This window comes from Chelonoidis abingdonii, chromosome 3 (assembly GCF_003597395.2).
Source record: "Chelonoidis abingdonii isolate Lonesome George chromosome 3, CheloAbing_2.0, whole genome shotgun sequence".
Taxonomy (NCBI): Eukaryota; Metazoa; Chordata; order Testudines; family Testudinidae; genus Chelonoidis; species Chelonoidis abingdonii.
Window position 1 is genome coordinate 192,240,934 of NC_133771.1, and position 6,807 is coordinate 192,247,740.

At 41.9% G+C, this 6,807-nt stretch overlaps 1 protein-coding gene across 2 annotated transcripts in view; it reads left to right on the plus strand.

The window, feature by feature from the left end:
• EML6 (EMAP like 6) overlaps positions 1–6,807 on the plus strand; it is a 360,575-nt gene that overhangs the window by 176,452 nt on the left and 177,316 nt on the right. The gene's annotated exons all lie outside the window — the stretch shown is intronic.

Here is a 6,807-nt window from a genome sequence, read left to right on the forward strand (position 1 = left end):
GGGAGACAAATCTGTTCTATCAGAGCTCCGTTACAGAAGACGAAATGCCAAAGCATTTGAAAAAAATCTCCAGGCTATGATACAGAGTCCACAGCACAGTGCTGTATGACAAGCGTAACAGAAAGCCAAAGAATCAAATGGATGCTCATGGAGGAAGGGAGGCGGGACTGAGGACTCCAGCTATCCCACAGTCCCCACAGTCTTCAAAAAGCATTTGCATTCTTGGCTGAGCTCCCAATGCCTGTAGGGTCAAACATATTGTCCCCGGTGGTTCAGGGTATCTCTCATCAATTTACTCCCCCCCCCCTTAAAGAAAAGGGGAAAAAAATGTTTCTCCCCTTTTTTCAATGTCACTGTACGTCTACTGCATGCTGCTGGTAGACACGGTGCTGGGGCAATGAACGAATTCCCCGGTGGCAGACGGTACAGTGCAGTAAGACTGGTAGCCGTCCTCGTCATCAGCTCGTGAGTGCTCCTGGCTGGCCTCAGATGAGGTCGGCCAGGGTTGCCTGGGTAAAAATAGGAATGACTCCCGGTTATTCCAAACAGATGGTACAGAACGGCTGGTAACCGTCCTCATCATAGCAACTGGGGGCTGAACTCCATCAGCCCCTCTCCCTCCTTTCATGTGTAAAGAAAAGATTCTGTACTGCCTGGACTATCATAGCAGCGGGATGCTGCGCTCCTCTTCCCTTCACCGTTTAATGTCCTGCCTGGACTATTATAGCAGCTGGAGGCTGTCTCCCCCTCATTTTATCTCACTAAAAACTCAGTGTTTCTTATTCCTGCATTCTTTATTACTTCATCACACAAATGGGGGGACCCTGCAATGGTAGCCCAGGAGGGTTGGGGGAGGAGGGAAGCAATGGGTAGGATTGTTGCAGGGACACCCCCTAGAATGGCATGCAGCTCATCATCTCTGTGGGATCTGACACGGAGCGGCTGTGCTCTCTGGTTGTCTGATATACTGGTTCTCTAGTACACTTTCCCCATATTCTAGGCAGGACTGACTACATTTTTAGATACAACATAAAGGAAGGAATGATCCAGGGGGTCATTCCCATTTTTGTCTTTGCGCCCCCGTAGCACTTAAATTTGCAGCCGTTGACTGCTTACCAAAACAGCATAACCTATATACTGATGGTTATGAGCAACCTTCAAATACCAATCATGGAAAAGAATTGAGGTTATGCTACAACAAACATTAAGCCAGTAGTCAAAATTTCATAGATGAATAGATGTCAACAATTGAACCAGTGGTTAATCCAACCAAAAAAATCTGTAACTGGGACCATGCCTGTATCAACATATTCATAAATGATCTGGAAAGAAAGAGAGTAAATAACAGTGAGAGGTGGAAAATACTGTAGATGATAAAAAAAACTAATCAAGATAATTCAAGTCCAAATGAAAATTGCATAAAAGTATAAACAGAGAATCTCACAAAACTGGGTGCATAAGGGCAACAAAATAAGCAGATGAAATTCAGTGTTGATAAAAAATGCAAAAAGTTTAATAGCACATTGGAAACATAATAACCCAAACTATAAATAACAAAATGATGGGGAATAAAGAAACTAGTTGTGTTACCAACCAAAAAACTAATAAAAAGAACACCAGAGAGGATTCAAAATTGAAGTCAATATCGGAAATAGTTCCATCAATGAAAACACCAAAGTCACTCTGTGCAAAGACAGCAGTAATCAAAAAGTTAAGCAGAAATTTTAATGTGGAATCATTAGAAATAGGACAGAACAAAAAAGACATAATTGCCACATACCATATAAAATAAAATCCACCCATAGTAATAAAAAAAAAACAAATAAACTAAAAAAAACAATAAAAAAAAAAAAAAAAAAGAAAAAAGACACCACATACTTTTGAATACAGCTAAAGTGCCAGATCACAGTCACATCACCAAATCTCAAAAAAGATATAATATAACAAATTTGGAAGAAGCAAATAAGTAACAGAAACAAAGTAAGATGAATGCAGTACAAAAACTTAAAAAAAGTTTATAAATTCTAATAAATAAAGGATTCTTAAATAAATAACCATGTTCACAAAAAACATAGCAATCTAAAACATATTTGTGGTGCCAAAACTGGATAACAGAGGGGACATTTAAAAAAGATGAAGCAACTAAAATGAGAATACAAAAATGAAGGTAATCTTAAGGCCTGTTCTATACTAACGCATTTAAACCGAATTTAGCAGCATTAAACGAGCAGAGTTTATACACCTGAGCAACCTGTACACACTACAATGAAGGACACCCTTAATATCAAAGATAAAGAGCTTTATAAACACAGCGGTTCTGATACTCTCTCCACGATGAGAGGATAGCGCTGAATCGAATAATTAGGCCATGAAATCGGAATTAGAGGTTAGTGTGAGCACCAAGCAATTGAAGGCATTTGGCCTCACGGGCGAGTAATCCCACATTAGCACCATTGTGAACCGCTCTGCGTATAAGGCAAGCTGAAAAAACTCGGGATAGCAATGGACCAGGTAGAAAAACAGGCCAAAAAACCCCGTTGAAACGTTTGAATTGCATGTCCTGTTTGCCTAGCAATGGAGCTACCGAATCAGAAACATCAGGATGGCCGATAGCAGTCCCAAAATCCACAAAAGAGCTACCAAAGCATGGACCGTGGGAGATACATAGGATCGTGATATCGCTGTATGGGGAGAACAAATTGTTATAATAGAAGCCTCCATTCAAGAAGAGCAAAAAAAAGGACAAAAGCATTTGAAAAAATTTCCCAGGCAAATGATAAAAGAGATCAACAGTAAGGAAGCAACAGTGCTGATGGTGAAACAAGAGTCAACGGAAAGCCAAAAGAATACAAATGGAAAAACGCTCATATAAGGAAGGGAGGGAAGTGGAGTAGTTTTTATCTAAGGAAATAGCATACCAGCTAATCAACCACAGTCCCCCAGGAGAATCTCCCGAAAAAGACATTTGAAAAATTAACTTGGCTGAGCTCAACCAATGATACGTAGAAGAGATCAAACACGAAATAACTAAATAGAGCCGGAGGTGAGATTACAGTGTGTGTAATAGCATCAATATTAACACCTCCATTTCCGCTCCCCCTACACAACCAGTGAAAGTAACCCAAGAGGAAAAAAATCCACTGTTATTCTATGAATTTTTTCAAAGGAGATCACCACCCAAGGGAATAAAGGAAAGAGAAGACACTAATGTCTACTAGCATGTCATGCCTAAGTAGGTACAAGAATAACGCAAAGTAGACTCCAGCACTGGACAGACAGCAAAAATCAACTCAAGACAAATAGGGACCAACCCCTACAACAGACACTAGGATCACCACCCGGTGGCAGACGGTACAGACAAAAGAAAAGACTGTTAAAGCACCATCACTCGAGAAAACGTCATCGAGTAAAAAAAAATAGAAAAGAATAAAAAACACTGAAAGAAAAAACCAGAAGACGCCTTGTCCATAGCCTAGGCCCTTACAAAAGGTAGAGAAAGATCGGCGAGGGTTGACTGGGCACCTCAGGAAAATAGAAAAATAGACAATCATGGTAAACTAAAAAAAATGATAATAATAACACATAAAAATAAGTAAATATTAAGGATATTACCTCGACAAGGTCATAATATATTACCCCATATATACCATAGGAGACCAGAACGATTGCCTGGAATGAATAATAGAACAAAAAGCTGGTAATCTTCAAAATGGAAGCAATAAATGGAACTTTCTGGATTTTTAGTAGGTCGAAGAACTACAGGAATAGAAAAAGTCGCTGCTCAAATGCAGCATAAATCACAATAAAATCTCGCAAACTAGCCGTTAGAGACATCAGAGCCCAGATAAATCTAACCTATCTAGCGGAACACCATTCAATAATACAACACTTATTACGCTTCTTAGCGGATTCTATAGAACACCGTACTATTGAATCGTATACAGAAGACAGAACATACCTACTCCTTTCGAGACCAATGGAGTGTTCAGAAGTCCGGTTCACCCGACCCCCACTAGAACGCAGTTTACGATTCATCGTGGAGATCGTCTGTACTATCCACTTTGACAGAGACCACCACAGTTCATTTCATACATAATAAACGCAACGACCGGATCTAAGATATCGACGACTGTAAGAGAGATGAATATAAGAGAGAGCCTCTACTTTCTCGCACTTCCTTCGAAAACAGACCGCACGAGGATCACAGATCCTCGTACATGGTACGTCGTGATTGAACAGACCGGACTGCAAGAGAGCTGAGCACGCGGCAGTGGGCTACTATTCTGGCTACCCACTTTGAGCCCTATATCATTCGAACCAGGTGAACGGAAATTTAGGTGGATGATGCCCGGTCTGCCTTGCCGACCCTGTCCGTACGATCGATAATTTTCTGAGCACCTGCCATGCAGACGAGCCCATTTCACGACGAAGGTACCCACAGTGATACTCCTGGAACCGGCAACAACCATCGCCACACCTCTAAGAAGAAGAACCACTGAGGGAGGAACCTGTAAGGTACCGAGATATTAACCTACTCCTTGCCACGACGCAGAGGCGTGGCGACTCATCGAGGGGCCCCCAGTCGACCACGCGCACGCAGGACCTGCCTCCCGCCAGTAGACGGGCGTTCGTAGTTCAAACACACTGTATCTTGCAGGATGGCATAAGAGAAGACTAGGATCGATGGATGGACGCAAGCGGTGTACAGGCATTCTGTCTCAGATGAGACCTAGGCAGGACGATGCAGGGTCACACGCCTGGCATTTTACATCCGTCACCTCACAGACCCCAAGACCAAGAGCGGACCACAGTTCCTGGCAGGGTCTCCGGCGTCGATTCCTTCAACAATAGAATTGCCCAGGGCGGAGAAGGATGTTGATATTCGGAGGCTTCACTCTTCTAAAGGTGTAAATATAAAGATAAAGATATTTTACACACCCAATACTACCTAGATAGCTACTCACTGTAGTAAACATAACGTCAAAACAACGAAAGACGGAGGCCATGGCCCACAATGCACCAACCCAAAATATAACAGTGTCGGTGATAGTATCATTTATACTGCGGGGACTTAACTAGGATACGTTCAATATTGTTTAATATCCGCAAGGGTTCTTGGTCAGTGGGAGGTGCCACACGCCTCTAATAGATGAATACACAGTCATGGCAGTGACACCGGCACAAGCAAAAACACCAAGGCGCGGCAATGGAGGAGAGCACAAACCATGATAAAGAAAGTAAGATACTCTACTCTCATGCGGGCACGCGCTGGACCGCAGCAATACAGAGCGAGAAAGATAACGAAATGTGGGCGACTATATGTTGGAGGAGAAACAAAACCACCTCAAATTATCTGCCCACACGCCATAAGTAAGACAGTACATAGAAAAATGCCAGACTTATACCCAAATAAATCTTTGAACAGCAGTCACCCTCCAGCACTGATGCACAACCTCGCAACATAGGTCTCTAACACACATGATATACATCGACCTAACCACACACGTTAGATCACTCACACATATGTCATCACAATCTTATGAACATATCACACCTTTATCGAGATCAGATATCTGTAGGGTAGCCTCGCACGACGGAACCACTCATCTCCTTTATAGAAACTACAAATACAACCACCACACACACACACACGCCCACAAAAGCTAAAGCACTCAACAAGAGGTAATAATAAACGGAACAAGCAAGAAAGACAAAAATAAACACCAAGACCTCAAGCCTCTCCACCCAGAACCGAAAGAAACAATCCACCACCCCACAATGACCCAACACCACAAAAAGTACAAACTACACCCCTACCAGGTCCACAATCACAACAGATATAAAGACATCCAATGTGCCCACAAAGACACCACGGCCATGATGCCTCCAGATCGAAACAACATCACATACCCCCCAGCTCGGGATATAAAATACTAGATCACAGAGATAGACACTATCCTAAAGAACACAACAAATGGAAGACACCAAAACATTTAAGAAAACCTAACCTAACTCAATAGTATTGGGAAGGTACTCGCTGAATTGGGAAGGAACTTACGAACTCGCCCTCCATTCTGAAGACACAAAAAAGCACCATGACGAAAACTACGGCCAAGGCAACGCACTGCCGCACCCAACAGTTGAAACGAAAAACCAACCAAACAATAAAAACATAAGCAAATATATCAAAAATACAAAACACAAAAATCAGACTAAAAAAAAAAGAAACTAAAAACTTATGTATTAAATAAAAAATCAAAATATAAAAAAAAATAAACACACTAAAATAAACACAAGAATTAGAAAAGACACCACAGAACACTCAACACCCTAAACCCTCCAACCAGACAAAAAACACCTAACCAAACCATATCAAACCATCTACCCGAAAACATAATCCTAGATAACACATTCACCACAACACCCCCACCAACGAATACTATCGTCAGACACCGTCACACACTCAGCCTATAAACTTTAGCAGACACGATGACAGACTCTTGGACTAGGCATGTTCATTCTAAAACAGATATCTTCATCACGGACCAGCCACAGGACCATTAAGTAAAGGACTTGAAGGAGATTCACCATTTAATTGGGAAGCTAGATATTAGGATGAGAGGCAAAGAACTCAGAAGAAAGAAAACGGGTACCTCTCACTTATTGCTACATGTGAATATATCTTCGAGCTGTATGATAGCTCATATACAATACCACGCACACGCTCCTCCCTTTCAGCACTGTCGAGTAAGCCAGCAAGAATAAGAAAAATAGAGAAGCGGAATCGGATCGGACAAGGAGCATATA